We start from the raw sequence: 17,926 nt of genomic DNA, 5'->3' as shown, positions 1-17,926 counted from the left end.
TCTCAGAATAGATTCCAATAATTTTCCCACTACTGATGTTAGACTGACTGGCCTGTAATTATTTGGTCTCCCTCACTCCCTTTTTAAACAAAGGTACAACGTTAGCAGTCCTCCAATCCTCCATCACCACACCTGTATTCAGTGAGGTCTGGAAAATGATGATCAGCTCTTCTGCTATTTCCTCTCTTGCTTCTTTTTAACAGCCTGAGGTGCATTCCATCCGGCGTTCGTGATTTATCAACTTTCATATACACTAATCCCATTAATATGTCCTCTCTCCCTCTGTATGGATAACATCCATACTTCACACCCCTCTTCCTTATCTACAATATATGCATCTTCCCCCTCTTTTGTGAAGACAGATGCAAAGTATTTATTCAGAACAATGCCAGCATCTTCTGCCCTACACATAGGTTACCTTTTTGGTCTTTTCTGTGCCCTATTCTTTCCTTATTTATCCTTTTACTCTCAATGTATTGATAAAACATCTTTGGGTTCACCATAATTTTGATTGCCAATATTCTTTTATGCTCTCGCTTAACTTTCCTAATTTCAATGTTGATTTCCCCCCTCCACATTCTATACTCATCTTGGCTTTCTGTAGTATGCAGTTCTCTGTGTTGGGCATAAACTTTCCTTTACTGCCTTATTATACCTGTAAACTCCTTGACATCCATGGGGCTCTAGATTTGGCCTTCCCACCCTTTTTCTTTGTGGGGACATGTTGACTCTGAACCCCTGGAATCTCCCCTTTGAATTCTTCCCACTGCTCTGACACTGATTTACCTTCAACTACCTGTTTTCAGTCCACTTTCGGTAAATCAATCTTCACCTTAGTAAAGTTGGTCTTACCCCAATTGAGAACTCGAACTCCTGTTCTGTCCTTGTCCTTTCCATAATTATATTAAAACTGACTGAATTATGATCACTACCACCAAATTGCTGTCCCACTGCCGCTCCTTCCACCTGCCCCTCTTCATTTCCTAAAACTAATTCTAAAACTTCACCCTCTCTTGTCGGACTTGCTACATATTGGCTAAAAAAGTACTCCTGAATGCACCTCAAGAATTCTGCTCCCTCAATTCCCTCGACACAAAAAGTATCCCAGTTAATGTTTGGGTGGTACAAATCCCCCACTGTTACTGCCCTATTGTTCTTGCACTTCTCAGATATTTGCCTACATATCTGATCTTCCATCTCCCTCTGACTGTTTTGGGGTCTACAGTACACTCCCAGCAGTGTGATTGCCTCTTTTTTGTTCCTCAGCTCAATCTATACGGTCTCATTTGATAAACCTTCCAACATATCATCCCTCCTCACAGCTGTAATAGTTTCTTTGACCAAAATTGCCACTCCCCCTCCTTTTTTATCCCCTTCCCTCTCACGTCTGAAAACCCTGTAACCAGGAAGATTGAGCTGCCACGCCTGTCCCTCCTTTAGCCATGTTTGTGTAATAGCTATGATATCATACTGCCATGTGTCTAACTGTGCCCTGAGCTCATCTGCTTCATTTGCTATACTCCTTGCATTGATTTAGATATCGTTGAGCACTGCCAACATTTTTTGTTTTGAAGTTTCTAATCAGTGTTTCCTCTCTCTTCCAGACTCCATTAATTTTCTGCCTTCCATTTTCATTTCTGATCTGACTCTACCTTCCAGTCCCCATCTCCCTGCCAAACTAGTTTAAACCCTCCCCAACAGCACGAGCAAAACATCCTGCAAGGAACTCCGTCCTGGCTCAGTTCAGGTGCAACCCGTCCAACCTGTCCCAAAAATCTAAAGTCCTCCCTCCTGCACCATCTTTCCAGCCACACGTTCATCTGTCTTATCCATCTATTCCTGTACATTCATCTGTCTTATCCATCTATTCCTGTACTCACTTGCACGTGGCACTGGGAGTAATCCGGAGATTATTACTTTTGATGTCCTGCTTGCTAATTTCTTACCTCACTCCCTAAGTTCTGACTGCAGCACAACATCCTTATATCTACCTATGTTGTTGGTTCTGATGTGGACTACCACTGCTGGCTGTTCACCCTCCCGCTTCAGGGTGCTCTGCAACTGCTCAATGACATCCTTGACCCGGGCACCAGGGAGCCACCACTCCATTCCTGGATTCACGTCTGTGGCCATAGAAACACCTGATTGTTCCCTTGACGATTGAATCACCTATCACTATGGCTTTTCCAGTCTTCCCCGTACTCCCCTTTGCTGCTGAGTCACCCATGGTGTCATGGACTTGGCTCCGGCTGCACTCCCCAGGTGAAGCATCATTGTCCTCTGTATTCAGAACTGAATACCTGCTGGAGAGTGAGACGCACTCGGGGTGTCCTGCACTACCTGCCTGATTCTTTTTGACTGCCTGGTGGTCACCCATTCCCTCTCTCCCTGCATACTCTTAAGCTGTGGCGTGACCACATCTATAAACGTGTTATCTATGTACAAAGAACAAACAACAGTACAGCACAGGAACAGGCCATTCGGCCCTCCAAGCCCGCGCCGATCTTGATGCCTGTCTAAACTAAAACCTTCTGCACTTCAGGGGACCGTATCCCTCTCTTCCCACCCTCTTCATGTATTTGTCAAGATGCCACTTAAGCGTCGCTATCTTCCCTGCTTCCACCACCTTCCCCGGCAGCAAGTTCCAGGCACTCACCACCCTCTGTGTAAAGAACTTGCCTCGCACATCCCCTCTAAACTTTGCCCCTCTTGCCTTAAACCTGTGTCCCCTCGTAACTGACTCTGCCGCACTGTGAAAAAGCTTCTGACTATCCACTCTGTCTCTGCCACTCATAACTTTGTCAACCTCTATCATGTCGCCCCTCCACCTCCATTCTAAGTTTTGGGAAAAATAGAGTATATGACTGTATCAGTAAGTAGGAAAAGTTAAAATATGTTGTGACCAGTGGAGACGTGTGATGAGAATAAACAGATCCTCCTCTGATTTCAACGACGCAAGCATTTGTGATTTGACTCTGTAGCTTAGTTGGTTAAAGCACCTGTCTCGTAAACAGAAGAGCCTGGATTCAAGTCCCAGCAGAGCCGTATTTCAGGTTTGTGATATGCTTTAGAAGTTTCCTTGTCAATCATTTATATCTCTGTTTTGTGAACTTGAACTTGGAATTCAAATTACATGATGAATTTCAGTCACAGGAGAAAACAGCCTTTGTGAAGGATGTGAGTTGGGAATGGCTGTTCCTCCTTGTCCAGCAATTCAGTGCTGATACGCCAAAGGCAACTTCTTTGATACAAATTTGTTCACGGTTACATTCAATCTGGAAAACAGCTCGACATTAATCTCACTGAAGGAAAGTGTGACTGCGTTGTATGTTTCAGAGTGTTTGTGTCGTTATGTGTTGCTTTTAACCGAGACTGGGGACATGACGCGAGTGGGAAGGTTGATCCGAGGTTTGGAATATTTGTCAATCAGGAACAAGAAAAATCAAAGGAACCAAATAAGAAAACCTATGTCTCGTGGGTATTGAGAGACGGTGAGAAGATATTAAACTTTGTTCCATTCAATCCAGATGCGATGAACTTTGAATTTTTCCGCCTTTTATAAACATTATTTGAAGGGTCTCTGCAACAATGTTCAGTGTTGATGAGAGTGGGGTCTGGGTGAGCAGCTGCTGAGTGTGACAGGGTCAGGACTGGATGCAGGAAGTTCTCTGACACTCTCTCTCCCTCTCTCTCTCTGATGGCTTTGAGTTGATTTTCAAGTGTTTGAATAAATGAAGGAAGTTCCCTCCACCCATTTGTTTGGACAGACAGTGTAGTATAAGGATGTAAAGGGTTAATGCTGAAGATAGTGGGATCAACCCCTCCCACTGTCAGAGTGATGATGTAACAGTCACATGAGATGAGGTTTGGGAGAAGAGAGAGCAGCACCAAGGATGCCAGCTCTAGAGGTTTGATGAATGTGTATATAGTATTGTGTAAATTAGAAAAGAGTTCTTAGTTCTTTCAGCAGGAAATGTGTCCAGAAAATATTCAGGAGTCGGAATGCAGATATTAATTCCAAGTGACAGTTCTGGGTTCATTTAACAAAAAAAAGGTAGCGAATAATATTGCTCACTGATTGAAATCCCCCAGTGAGGAGACAGTTAAACAGGTGATCAGTTGGGGCATCCTTCGATCCAAGGTTTCGGCAGCATTTAATCTCCCTTTTTGGTGAAATTCTCTGTTATTTGCATCTTTTTTTAATCAGCTTTCATGGGTGAGTGAAAAACTCAAAAAAACTTAACAGTTCCATTCTTCCTTCTTCCCATCAGTTTCTCTTTTCTGTCTCAGATCAATATAATGATGAGAATCCCAATTTAATCTGCTGTTTCTGGTGTTTTATCCATTCCAATCAAAATTCAACATTCCAATCAAATCTATTTGTTATTCCACAGTGTCTCTCCATGTGTTTTATTCTGTTGTATTCTCTCACAGTCTGTTTGATGATCAATGTTACATCTCAGTCTCTGTTCTGGTGAAGATCAGAAGCAGTGTTTTCTGTTTGCACCACCCGACAAGTCGGCCTGAGGCTGTGTCTCATCGATAATGTGGAGTTAGGAACATCGAAACATAGGAGCAGGAGTCGGCCATTCAGCCCATCGAGACTGCCCCGCCATTCAATATTATCTTGGCTGAACATCCACTTCAATGCCCTTTTTCCCACACTTTCCTCATATTCCCTTATGTCATTTGTATTTACAAATCTGTCAATCTCTGCTTTAAACATACTCAACGACTGAGCTTCCACAGCCCTCTGGGGTAGAGGATTCCAAAGATTCACAACCCTCTGAGTAACAACATTTCTCCTCATCTCTGTCCTAAGTGGCTTCCCCCTTATTTTGAAATTGTGTCCCCTGATTTTCGACTCCCCAACCAGGAGAAACATCTTAGCTGCATCTACCCTGACTGTCCTTTAAGTATTTTGTGGTTTTCAATGGGATCACCTCTCATTCTTCAAAACTCTAGAGAAGACAGCCCCAGTTTCCCCAATCTCTCTTCATAGGACAATCCCACCATCCCAGGAACAAGTCTGATGAACCTTCGTTGAACTCCCTCCATGGCAATAATATCCTGCCTAAGGTAAGGAGACCAAAACTGTACACAGTACTCCCAAGTGCGGTCTAACCAGGGTTCTATACAATTGAAGCAAGAATTCACTACTCCTGTACTCAAATCCTCTTGTGATAAAGGCTAACATACTATTAGCCTTCCTAATTGCTTGCTGCACCTGCATGTTAGCTGTCAGTGACTTATTGACATGGACACCCAGATCACCCTTATATTCTATAACTCAGTTAATAAAGGAAAGGATTCCATATACCTGCTGAACCACCTTATTGACCTGTACTGCTACTTCAGGAATCTGTGGACATTCACTCCAACGTCCCTCACTTCCTCTACACCATTCAGTGTTTTCCCATTAATTGTGGATTCCTTTGCCTTTTTTGACGCGTGCTCTCGCTGTTCCCTGCTCTCCGAGTGAACTCTTGCTCCCTCTCTCTCCTGGGCTCTTGATGCTCCACTCTGCTCTCACTGTTTCCCACTCTCTTAATGTATCAATATTTGTTTGCCTTGTGTATAATTTAAAATATGGATTAACTGTATTTTACAGTTGTAGGTTTTATTTGGTAGTCCTGTACAAGTTGTGGATTGGTATTTAATATTTAGCTCTGTGAAAACGATTGTGAATGAAAATATAACTTTCAATCTTATACATGGGCTGGTCTGCAAGCTCCAAGTCCTTCATTTTGTAGTAATGGAATTGATACTGTATCTTTCAGTCTTAATCTCTGTGGGATTTTTGAACTGGCATGGAATGCATAACTTGGTCTAACGTTCCGGTGTACATTATTGGGATTCAAAGGATGATAGGAAATAGGGGCATTAGGCCATTCAGCCCATCAAGCCTGCTCCAACATTCAAACAGATCGTGACTGATCATCTACCTCTACGCCATTTTCCTGCTATCTCCATATCCCTTGATCTTGTTAGTATTTAGAAATCGATCTATTTCTGTCTTGAATATGTTCAATGATTGATCTTCCACAGCCCACTGGGATAAAGAATTCCACAGATTTCCCACCCTCTGAGTAATGAAATTCCTGCTCATCTCAGTCTCAAATGGCCTGCCCTTATTCTGAGTCTGTGTCCCCTTGTTCTAGACTCACCAGACAGAGGAAACATCCTATCCATATCTACCCTGTCACACCCTGCAAGAATTTTGTAAATTTCAATGAGATCACCTTTCATACTTCGAAACTCCAGAGAATTTCGGCCCAGTTTCTGTAGTCTCTCATCATAAGACAATCCCACCATCCCAGGGGATTAGTCTGGTGAATCTCTGTTGCACTCCCTCTGTGACAAGTCTATCCTTCCTTCAATAAGGAAACCAAAATAGTACAGAATATTCCAGGTGCAGTCTCAGCCAGACTTTATACAATTGAAGCAATACATCTTTAACCATGTACTCAAATCCCCTTTCAATGAAGCAAACATACCATTTGCCTTCCTAATTGCTTTCTGCACCTGCACACTAGCTTTTAGAGTCTCATGAACAAGGACACCCAGGTACCTTTGGACATCGACACTTCTCAACCTCTCACCATTTAAGAAATACTCTGTCTTTCTGTTTATTCTCCCAAAGTGGAGAAATTCACACTTATTCACATTATATTCCATCTGCCATGTTCTTGCCCATTCACTTACCCTGTCCAAATCCCCTTGAAGCCTCCTTGCATTCATTCTGTACCTTTCAATCATGCAAATTTTGTCTGTTCTGTTTCAAGGTTTATATTTAAAATGTAACCATGGTGACAGAGTTTATTTAGATCTGATGATGGGTTTGTTTTTGGACTGTGATTGATGTATCAACCTGTCAGCTGTATTGAATTGGAGTGAAATGGAAACAACTTCTGTCTCTCCTGCTGTTGTTTGACTGTTGGATTGAAAATGTGTCTCTCGACTTTGGGATCAGTGTCTGTCTGACTACTTCTTTTGTTTGTTCCAGTGGAACTGATGAGCTGGCAGTATCTCTGTGCTTTGGGAGTGATCCTGTACCGACTGTGTGTTGGAACGAGCTCGCTGCACTTTTCCTTGTGTCCAAGAAGCACCACATCCAGTCAGGTTCCTTCATGTATTTTCCTGCAGGAATGAAAGAAATGGTGAGGTAGAAGATACAAAAGCGATCAATGTAATCGTCCCAATAATAATCATTATGAACAATCGCGAAATGAAAACCAGGAACACAAACAGTGTCAGTGTCTGACTCCACTGCAGTACTGCAGTATTCAGCTTCTGTTTACCAGGTGTTTGCAGAGGTTTTACAACAAGTTTGTGACATTCAGAAACAACACAAGCCCTGCACTGCTCTATGACAGGGACTGTCCGATAGAGCAGTGACCTTGACACAGTCACATTTCTATTTCAACGGAAAACAAGCAGCCACTATTTAAAACGTGCCTTTCTCGCTTCTCACCTGGTGTCTGCAATAAATGCTCGTTATTTTGCGGCTATTTTTCCGCCACTGTTCACGATCCAACAAACAGTGAGAGACTGGAACTAAAGCAGGAAAATTCCCTCTCCTTTGGGTGGTGAAATTGTCAGTGATTTTCAATAGTGATTTCTTCCCATTGTGTCTCCCTGAGCCTGTACAGACACTGTCCGAGAATGAACTCTCCCTTCCCCGTGTCCCCGGCTCACTCCATGTTCTGGGAGCAGCTCCTGCTCCACAGTGTCTGTTACAAACACTCCCCGACTCCCCCTCAACTTCCCACCACTCAATGCTAATCTCTGAGCACATCTGCGGACACGCTCCCAAAGCAATGGCTGCTGGAAGCAGATGCTGTTTGTTCCCTTCCCCCGGGCCTGGGAAGTCTCCATTAGCAGCTGATTTAAAGCATCTTCCCCTGATTGAGTGAATGGCCTCACAGACTGGGTTGGGGAAAGGATGCGCATGCGCTCCACTCCTCATAGTGACGTCCCACAGGGGGCGGAGCAACACCGCGCGTGCGCAGATCTTTGCAGCAATTCAGCATTCAAACATCAATGGGAACTTTCCCCATTTCACCCTCATCAAAGTCCCAAAGAAAGTGAAGAGGGGCTTCGACTGGAGGGAGGGAGGGGCGGGGTAGGGGGAACCTAGAACCCAGAAAGCTGCCCACTTGCCCCATTTAGATGCTCAATTTGCGGTCATTCCCTGCAGGGGGTTTGTTATTATTGAGCCCCTCCTGGTAAAACAATCCGATAGAAAGAGTGGAGAAAGGAGGGAGCCGGTGTGTTTGCTGGGACCTTGCAGAATTCATTTCAGCAGCAAAAGTCCCGGGTGATATTAACCCGAGTGAAACACGCTGTCAGTGAGAGGAAAACCGAACGGCCCTTTTCATCTTTTCATTGGAAGCAAAGTAGAGCCGGAAGTGCGGCGAGCAGAGCAGACACACAAGCTCAATGACAGGAGAGCTCGGCCGTCCCTGAGTTTCAGCTCCCGGCTCTTACATTTCCTCATCCACACTGTCTTTACTGTGGATGTTCAGGGATTCCTTGTCGGATCTGAGGACTGTGTCCATTAAACATTCTGAGTCAGGAGATCCACACACTCTCTGTTATCAAGATTTATGGGCAGGAATGTTTCAAAACTTTGTCTATTAAATCATTGTATTATTCACAGAACTAATGTGGCAATCGGTTCATTATTCAGGTCTTGAACTTGGTTTGGGTAGACTGAAAACTGAGAGGTTCAGCACCTCTCCAACACTTCGCTATTGGCCGTGTGGCCTAATGGATCAGGCGTTTGACTTTGGTGTATTTAATGAAGTTATTAGAAGATTGTAGGTTCGAGTCCTACTACGGTCATTTTGGGCGATCAGTGTTTAGCACCGCAGCCTCACAGCTCCAGCGACCCGTGTTCAGTTCTGGCTAATGTCTGTGCGCAGTTTGAGTTCTCCCTGTGACTGCGTGTGTTTCCTCGCACAGCCAAAGACTTGCAGATTGATTGGTAAATTGACTATTGTGAATTGCCCCCAGTGGAGCTAGGTGGTGAGGGACAAAAACAAGAAATGCTGGATTCACTCAGCAGGTCTGGCAGCATCTGTGGAAAGAGAAGCAGAGTTAACGTTTCGGGTCAGTGACCCTTCTTCGTTCCGAAGAAGGGTCACTGACCCGAAACGTTAACTCTGCTTCTCTTTCCACAGATGCTGCCAGACCTGCTGAGTGAATCCAGCATTTATTGTTTTTGTTTCAGATTTCCAGCATCCGCAGTATTTTGCTTTTATATAGGTGGTGGGGGATGTGGTCGGGAATATGGGAATAATGTTGGATTAGTATAAATGGGTGGTTGTTGGTCGGCAGAGACTTGGTGGGCCGAAGAGCCTGTTTCAGTGCTGCATCTATTAATAAATAACTGATTTTTTTGATGAAATAACAGAAAAGGTTGATGAAGGGAAAGCAATGGATGTTGTCTATATGGATTTTCAGAAAGCGTTTGACAAATTACCACATAAAAGGCTGGGTAACAAAACGGAGGCTCCTGGAATAGGAGGGTCAGTATCTGCTTATATTAAAAAATGTATGAAATATCAAGAAAAGCGAGTTGTGGTATTTGGTTGTTTTTCAGAATGGAAGATGCTGAACAGTGATGTCCGCAAGGGTCAGTGTCAGGACCACCATATATATAAATGACTTGAATATTGGAATCACAGAATTGTTACTACACAGAAGGAGGCCATTTGGCCCATCGTGTCTGCACTGACTCTCCAAATGAGCAATTCACCTCATGTCACTTCCCCGTCTTCTCCCCATAATCCTGCACATTCTTCCTTTTCAGATAACAGTCTAATTCCCCTATGAATGCTTCAATTAAACCTGCCTCCATCACATTCTCAGGCAGTTCATACTTTAACCACTCGCTGCGTGAAAAAGTTTTACCCCACGTCGCTTTTGCTTCTTTTACCAATTACTTTAAATCTGTGCCCTCTCGTTCTCGATCCTTTCACAAGTGGGAACAGTTTCTCCCTATCCACTCTGTCCACACCCCTTATCATTTTGAATACCACTATGAAATCTCCTCTTAGCCTTCTTTTCTCCAAGGAAAACAGTCCTAACTTCTCCAATCTATCTTCATAACTGAAGTTCCTCATCCCTGGAACCATTCTCATGAATCTTTTCCATAATCTCTCCAATGCCTTCACATCTTTCCTAAAGTGTGGCACCCAGAACTGGATGCAGTACTTCAGCTGAGGCTAGTGTCTGATACAAGTTCAACATGACCTCCTTGTTCTTGTATGCTATGCCTCGATTACTAAAGCCGAGGATACTGTATGCTTTATTAACCGCTCTCTCAAGCAATGACTTATACCCCCAGGTCCCTCTGCTCCTGCACCCCCTTTAGAATTGTACCCTTTGTTCTATATTGTCACTCCATGTTCTTCTGACCAAAATGAATCAATTCACATTTCTCTGCATTGAACTTCACCTGTTATCTGTCCTCCCATTCCACCAACTTGTCTATGTCCTTTTGAAGTTCTACACTATCATCCTTACAGTTCACAATGCTTCCAATTTTCGTATCATCCACAAACTTTGAAATTCTGCCCTGTACACCAAGGTCTAGGTCATTAATATATGTCAGGAAAGGCAAGGGTCCCAACACTGACTCCTGGGGAACTCCACTACAAACCTTCCTCCAGCCCGAAGAACATCCATTGCTCACTACTCTTTGTTTCCTGTCACTCAGCCAATTCCATATCCATGTTACTACTGTCCCTTTTATTCCATGAGTTATAACTTTGCTCACAAGTCTGTTGTGTTGCACTGTATCAAACTCCTTTTGAAAGTCAATAAAAGCAAAATGCTGCAGATGCCAGAAATCTGAAATATAAACAAAAAGTGCAGGAAATACTCAGCAGGTCAGGCAGCATCTGTGGAGAGAGAAACAGAGTTAATGTTTCAGGTCAGTGACCATTCAGATGCTGCCAGACCTTTTGAAAGTCCATGTACACCACATCAACAGCATTGCCCTCATCATCCCTCTCTGTTACCTCATCAAAAAACTCCAGCAGGACATTTAAACATGATTTTCCCTTAAGAAATCCATGCTGTCTTTCCTGAATTAACCCACATTTGTCCATGGGACTATTAATTTTGTCCCGAATTATTCTTTCGAGAAGTTTTCCCACCACCGAAATTGAACTGACTGGGGAGTGAGACGAGGTGAGTTGCTTTAGCAGAGAGCCAGCATGGGTTCGTCAGGCCGAATGGCCTCCTTCTGTGCTTTAGCCATTCTATGATTGTATGATTCTAGCAGCAACTGTTGGTGGAGAGGCAGTGATGCAGGAATGGGTTGACAGAAAGGGAAAAGTCTGGGCTGGTGTGTGTTTGCAGCATTTGCAGCTTGTGTTCGGGTTTGTGAATAAAGGTGATTTAGAAGCTGTGTTCCAAATTGAAGTGTTTACTGGAAGGAAGAAGTTGATGTAAATAAAGAGTAAAACGTGTTAAGATGAAGCGTGGTGTGATTGTGGATAGCAGTAAATATAGTGTTGGTGAATTATTTGTGTTAATAAACATCCACTGCACCCTCTGGTGCAGGCTGCTGTTTATATCCAGCTGTGTATTAGTGCTGTGTGTTAACGAGATAAATGTTTGTTTCAACGCTGTTTATAAAGAAATAGCATTGCACTCAAACAGTCCCAGACATAGCAACACACGTACAAAAGCAAAATACTGCGGATGCTGGAAATCTGAAACATAAACAGAAAATGCTTGAAATAGTCGGCAGGTCTGGCAGCATCTGTGGAGAGAGAAACAAAGTTAATGAGAGCTGAGGAAACATACCTGAACTGTTAACTGTTTCTCTCTGCACAGATGCTGCCAGACCTACTGAGCATTTCCAGCATTTTCTGTTTTTATTACAGCAACACCTTTGATCAGCAGTAGCGGTGATAGTGCGAGCCAGGGGGCAGCTGGGAAGGTACGTTTCACTATAAAGTACTTACCTGACGATTCGGCGGACACGGACACGGGGACTGCTGGGTAAGTGAACTTATATATTCGGGCAGTGGCTAAACCCGAAACACTACATGTGTAGTGTCTCCCACCCATCCTCCTCCTCCAACCAAAAAAAAGGACTCTTGTGTGGAGGGTTTGGTAAGGTAAGGTTTTACTTTATATTTTTTTTATTCTCTGTTGTCAATTTAGAGCAGAGGGGATGGAAGCTAGGGCAGTTGCATGCTCCTCTTGCAGGATGTGGGAGGTAAGGGTCACCACTTGTGTCCCTGCTGACTTCACCTGTGAGAAGTGCACCCAACTCCAGCTCCTCACAGACCGCGTTAGGGAACCGGAGCTGGAGCTGGATGAACTTCGGATCATGCGGGAGGCAGAGGGGATGATAGGGAGCAGTTATAGGGAAGTACTGACACCTCAGTCACAGGAGAAAGGTAGCTGGGTGACCGTCAGGGGAGGGAAAGGGAATAGGCACACAGTGCAGAGATCCCCTGTGGCCGTTCCCCTCAATAATAAGTATACCGTTTTGGATACGGTTGTGGGGGGTGGACCTACCAGGGGAAAGCCACAGCGGCCAGGTCTCTGGCACTGAGCCTGGCTCTGCGGCTCAGAAGGGAAGGGTGGAGAATAGGAGAGCGATAGTGATAGGAGATTCAATGGTTAGAGGAACAGACAGGAGATTCTGTGGTCGCGAATGAGACTCCCAGATGGTATGTTGCCTCCTGGGTGCCAGGGTCAGGGATGTCTCAGATCGAGTCTACAGGATTTTTAAGGGGGAGGGGGAGCAGCCAGAAGTCGTGGTACATATCGGTACCAATGACATAGCTGGGAAAAGGGATGAGGACCTGAAAAGCGAATATCGGGAGTTAGGTTGGAAGCTAAAAGGCAGGACGAGCAGAGTAGTAATCTCAGGATTGATACCGGTGCCACGTGCTAGTGAGGCTAGAAACAGAGAGCGAGTGCAGCTGAACACGTGGCTACAGAGCTGGTGTAGGAGGGAGGGCTTCAGTTATGTGGATCATTGGGATACCTTCTGGGGAAGGTGGGACCTGTACAAGAAGGACGGGTTGCATCTGAACTGGAGGGGCACCAATATCCTGGGCGGGAGGTTTGCTAGAGCTCTTCGGGAGGGTTTAAACTCGTTTGTCAGGGGTATGGGAACCGGAGCTATGGATCAGTGGATGGGGTAGCTGTTGAACAGGCAGATACCGAGTGCAGAGAGTCTGTGAGGAAGGTTAGACAGTTGACAGGGCAAAGTTTCAGCCAGTATGATGGGTTGAAGTGTGTCTATTTTAATGCAAGAATAGTCAGGAATAAGGGTGGTGAACGTAGAGCATGGATCAGTACTTCGAGCTACGATGTTGTGGCCATTACGGACACTTGGATATCACAGGGGCAGGAATGGATGTTGGATGTTCCCGGGTTTAGATGTTTCAAAAGGAATAGGGAGGGAGGTAAAAGAAGTGGGGGAGTTGCATTGTTATTCAGGGATAGTATCACAGCTGCAGAAAGGTAGGTCATCGAGGAGGGTTTGTCTACAGAGTCATTATGGGTGGAAGTCAGAAACAGGAAAGGAGCAGTCACTTTATTGGGAGTTTTCTATAGACCCCCCAATAGCAACAGAGACACGGAGGAACAGATTGGGAGGCAGATTTTGGAAAGGTGCAGAAGTAACAGGGTTGTTGTCATGGGTGACTTCAACTTCCCTAATATTGATTGGAACCTCCTTCGTGCAAATAGTTTGGATGGAGCAGTTTTTGTCAGGTGTGTCCAGGAAGGTTTCCTGACTCAATATGTAGATAGGCCGACTAGAGGGGAGGCTATGTTGGATTTGATGCTTGGCAACGAACCAGGCCAGGTGGCAGATCTCTCGGTGGGAGAACATTTCGGTGATAGTGATCACAACTCCCTGACCTTTACTATCGTCATGGAGAGGGACAGGAGCGGACGGGATGGGAAAATATTTAATTGGGGGAGGGGGAATTACAATGCTATTAGGCAGGAACTGGGGTGCATAAATTAGGAACAGATGTTCTCAGGGAAATGCACGACAGAAATGTGGAGGTTGTTTCGGGAGCACTTGCTGCGACTGCTGCATAGGTTTGTCCCGATGAGGCAAGGAAGGGATGGTAGAGTGAAGGAACCTTGGATGACAAGAAATGTGGAACAGCTAGTCAAGAGGAAGAAGGAAGCTTACTTAAGGTTGAGGAAGCAAGGATCAGACAGGGCTCTAGAGGGTTACAAGGTAGCCAGGAAGGAACTGAAAAATGGACTTAGGAGAGCTAGAAGGGGACATGAAAAAGTCTTGGCGGGTAGGATTAAGGAAAATCCCAATGCATTCTACACTTATGTGAGGAACAAGAGGATGGCCAGAGTGAGGGTAGGGCCGATCAGGGATAGTGGAGTGAACTTGTGCCTGGAGTCGGAGGAGGTGGGGGGGGGGGGGGTCCTAAATGAATACTTTGCTTCAGTATTCACTAGTGAGAGGGACCTGGTCGTTTGTGAGTACAGCGTGAAACAGGCTGATATGCTCAAACAGGTTGATGTTAAGAGGGAGGATGTGCTGGAAATTTTGAAAGACATGAGGACAGATAAGTCCCTGGGGCCAGACGGGATATACCCAAGGATATTACGGGAAGCGAGGGAAGAGATTGCCGCGCCTTTGGCGATGATCTTTGCGTCCTCACTGTCCACTGGAGTAGTACCAGATGATTGGAGGGTGGCAAATGTTATTCCCTTGTTCAAGAAAGGGAATAGGGATAACCCTGGGAATTACAGACCAGTCAGTCTTACGTAGGTAGTGGGCAAATTATTGGAGAGGATTCTGAGAGACAGGATTTATGATTAGTTGGAAAAGCAGAGTTTGATTAGAGACAGTCAGCATGGCTTTGTAAGGGGCAGGTCATGCCTCACAAGTCTTATTGAATTCTTTGAAGATGTGACAAAACACATTGATGAAGGAAGAGCAGTGGATGTGGTGTATATGGATTTCAGCAAGGAGTTTGATAAGGTTCCCCATGGTAGGCTCATTCAGAAAGTAAGGAGGCATGGGATACAGGGAAAGTTGGCTGTCTGGATACAGAATTGGCTGGCCCATAGAAGACAGAGGGTGGTAGTAGATGGAAAGTATTCAGCCTGGAGCTCGGTGACCAGTGGTGTTCCGCAGGGATCTGTTCTGGGACCTCTGCTCTTTGTGATCTTTATAAATGACTTGGATGAGGAAGTGGAAGTCTGGGTTAGCAAGTTTGCCGATGACACGAAGGTTGCTGGAGTTGTGGATAGTGTGGAAGGCTGTTGTAGGTTGCAACAGGACATTGACAGGATGCAGAGCTGGGCTGAGAAGTGGCAGATGGAGTTCAACCTGGAAAAGTGTGAAGTGATTCATTTTGGAAGGTCGAATTTGAATGCAGAATACAGGCGCAAAGACAGGATTCTTGGTCATGTGGAGGAACAGAGGGATCTTGGGGCCCATGTCCATAGATCGCTCAAAGTTGCCACCCAAGTTGATAGGGTTGTTAAGAAGGCATATGGTGTGTTGGCTTTCATTACCGGGGGATTGAGTTTAAGAGCCGCGAGGTTATGCTGCAGCTCTATAAAGCCCTGGTTAGACCACACTTGCAATATTGTGTTCAGTTCTGGTCGTCTCATTATAGGAAGGATGTGGAAGCTTTAGAGAGGGTGCAGAGGAGATTTACCAGAATGCTGCCTGGACTGAAGTGCATGTCTTACGAAGAAAGATTGAGGGAGCTGGGGCTTTTCTCATTGGAACGAAGAAGGATGAGAGGTGACTTGATAGAGGGGTACAAGATGATGAGAGGAATAGATAGAGTGGATAGCCAGAGACTTTTTCCCAGGGTGGAAAGAGCTATCACCAGGGGGCATAATTTTAAGGTGATGGAGGAAGGTTTCGGGGAGATGTCAGAGGTAGGTTCTTCACACAATAGAGTGGTGGGTGCGTGGAATGCACTGCCAGTGGTGGTAGTAGAAGCAGATACATTAGGGACATTTAAGCATCTCTTGGATAGGTGCATGGATGATAGTAGAATGAAGGGTATGTAGGTAGTTTTGATCTGAGAGTAGATTAAAGGTTCGGCACAACATCGTGGGCCGAAGGGCCTGTACTGTGCTGTACTGTTCTATGTTCTATAACACAGGTGTTGGGAGGCTCAGCCTGGCTACGCAATGTTACAAGGACGCTGAGTGACACCATCGACAACGGGACAGAGAGAAAAACACACAGGAAACTAATAGACTGTGAGGAAGCAAAAGTGAGGAACGGAGAGAGAGAGACAGACAACGAAACTGAGATGGAGAAAGAAGGCATTTGTATGATTGTGTTCTCCCTGTTGTGTAACGGTATTTCCTGTTGTGTAAATATGTTTTCTGTTGTGTAAAGATGTACCCTGTTGTTGTGTCAAGGTTTTCTCTGTTCTTGTTGTATTTTCTGTTCCTGACCGTCTCCTCACTGTGACCATTTGTCCTGGTTTTCTTGTGAACAACATCACCATCTGGTGGTGGAGAGGAGACTCTGCAGGAAGGGGTTGACAAAGTGGGAGAGACTCGGCTGGTCCGTGTTTGCAGCTTGTGTTCGTGTGAGCAAAAGTGATTTGTTGCTGATTGATGTGTTCACTAGAAGGAAAAAGATAATTGCAATCGAGCGCATCTTGTTATTGTGGGGAAACACTTGATATTTTGAAAGTGAACGGTTTGTGTTACTACCAAACATAAATAGCAGAGAATGGTTTCAATCCATCGACCTCTAGGTTATGGGCCCAGCACGCTTCCGCTGCGCCACTCTGCTAACTGCTGGTTTAAATTTTAACTGCCCGTTAGTGAAATATGTTCATTTCCCCAATGTTTTTATAAAAATAGGATTGCGGTCGGATTTCTCAAGAATCCCGGACTCAGCAACACACGTGCTGACGGACTCACCCTCACTGCACAATGACACAAGGACACTGAGTAACAGCACCGACAATGAGGCAGGCAGAGAAAGACACACAGAAAACCAGGAAGAGATTATCAGGACTCAGAAAGGAACAGACAGAGAAAGACACACAGAAAACCAGGAAGATATTATCAGGACCCAGAAAGGAACAGACAGAGAAAGGTACTGAGCAAACCAGCAAGAGACAGCGAAAGACTGATGATTTATGTAATTGTGTTTTCTGTTGTGTAAAGATGTTCCCTGTGTTCTTTTAAAGATATTTCCTGCTGTGTAATATGTTCTCTGTTGTGTAACTATATTCGCTGTTGTGTAAAGATGTTCTCTGTTATTGTGTAAAATGGTTCCCTGTTGGGTAAAGATCTTCTCAGTTGTGTAAATATGATCCATCTTGTGTAAAAGTGTTCCCGGTTGTTTAAATATGTTCCCTGCTCTGTAATGTAGAGCTGAGTCTGCACTAATGGAATTGCTACAGTATCTTCCAGTCTGATACTGGATGAGGGCTGGAATGTGATCCAACGCACAGTCTATACAAATTGAATTGCTATTGTATCTTTTAGTTTCACAATCCGGGGGAGTTTTAAACTGAATTCTCAATTTGTATCTCAGGTTATACTATCTTTCAGATTCTCTCAATCTGATATCGCACTTGAGATTTAGACTTAAGAAAGGATGTACTGGCATTGGAGGAGTTCAAAAGAGATTCACTCAGCTGATTCCTGGGATGAAGGGGTTGACTTATCAAGAACGGCTAAACAGGTTATTCATTCGAGTTTAGAAGAATGAGGGGTGATCTTTTTGAAACGTACAAGATTCTGAGGGGGCTTAACAGGGTGAAGAAGGGTCTCTGACCTGAAACATTAACTCTGCTTCACTCTTCACAGATGCTGCCAGACCTGCTGAGTATTTCCAGCATTTCTTGCTTTTATTAACAGGGTAGATGTTGAGAAAATGTTTCCACTAGTGGGGGAATCTCAAACTAGGCGACAT

The 17,926-nt window shown here is 44.6% G+C and overlaps 1 non-coding gene across 1 annotated transcript; it reads left to right on the top strand.

The window, feature by feature from the left end:
* Nucleotides 1-2,971: 2,971 nt before the first annotated feature.
* trnat-cgu (transfer RNA threonine (anticodon CGU)) lies at nt 2,972-3,045 on the top strand. Its single transcript has one exon. It is a non-coding gene; the product is annotated as a tRNA-Thr (tRNA).
* The last annotated feature ends 14,881 nt before the right edge of the window (nt 3,046-17,926 follow it).

The sequence above is a fragment of the Heterodontus francisci genome, unplaced genomic scaffold (assembly GCF_036365525.1).
Source record: "Heterodontus francisci isolate sHetFra1 unplaced genomic scaffold, sHetFra1.hap1 HAP1_SCAFFOLD_102, whole genome shotgun sequence".
Taxonomy (NCBI): Eukaryota; Metazoa; Chordata; class Chondrichthyes; order Heterodontiformes; family Heterodontidae; genus Heterodontus; species Heterodontus francisci.
Note: the sequence above shows the minus strand (reverse complement) of the source record. Positions and strands in the feature narration are given on the sequence as shown.